This window comes from Octopus bimaculoides, chromosome 20 (genome assembly GCF_001194135.2).
Source record: "Octopus bimaculoides isolate UCB-OBI-ISO-001 chromosome 20, ASM119413v2, whole genome shotgun sequence".
NCBI lineage: Eukaryota > Metazoa > Mollusca > Cephalopoda > Octopoda > Octopodidae > Octopus > Octopus bimaculoides.
Window position 1 is genome coordinate 44,428,895 of NC_069000.1, and position 653 is coordinate 44,429,547.

The 653-nt window shown below is 39.2% G+C and overlaps 1 protein-coding gene across 1 annotated transcript in view; it reads left to right on the plus strand.

Annotated features, from left to right (window-relative positions):
• The first annotated feature begins 233 nt into the window (after positions 1–233).
• Positions 234–653, plus strand: part of LOC106870347 (intraflagellar transport protein 52 homolog) — a 4,945-nt gene continuing 4,525 nt past the window's right edge. The window contains exon 1 of the mRNA XM_014916383.2: positions 234–504. The gene's annotated coding sequence lies outside the window, so the exon portion shown is untranslated. The remainder of the gene's footprint in view (positions 505–653) is intronic.

The window sequence follows — 653 nt, forward strand, 5'->3', positions numbered from 1 at the left end:
AAGCGAAGAGGGAGAGAGAGAAAAAGCAGAGATAAAGAGAAAGGGAGAGAGAGAGACAAAGCAGGGAGATATATAGGAAAAGAAAAAGAGAGAAAGAGAACAGTAAGTAGAGGGAGAGGAAGAGGATTATGAAAGGGAGGGGCATGAGAGGAGAGAGAGGTAAACAGAAAGGAAGAAAGAGAAAGAGAGAGGGGGAAGAAAGATAAAGAGAAAGTGAGAGAGAAATTATATGGAATAAGTTTTCAGAAGAGATTTTTTTGTTAATTGACCGTAGTCACCGGTGACGACTGTCTCCAAGGCAATAAACGCCATGTTGTTGTAATCAAACTCTGCAATTGACAACGTTGTCTTCTTTTTATATATTCACCTCTAAACTATCGATAACTTATTGGTATTGATCTAGTGAATCGAATTGTGGTTTATGGGTCAAAACTTCATCCAAGACATTAATTTACTGACTGCATTGTATGCCGTAATGGCGAAACACCAGAACCAATATTAATGGTAAGTTGTTGCTTAAATCTAGGTCATTCATCCCTGACACAGCAGATCTAGGGGGGCTAGGCGGTTTGTTTTTGTTCTCATTTCTTCATTTTAGTCAGCAAAACCGCACTTGTGTGACACCCCACCTCCCACTTTGTTTTTACATAATT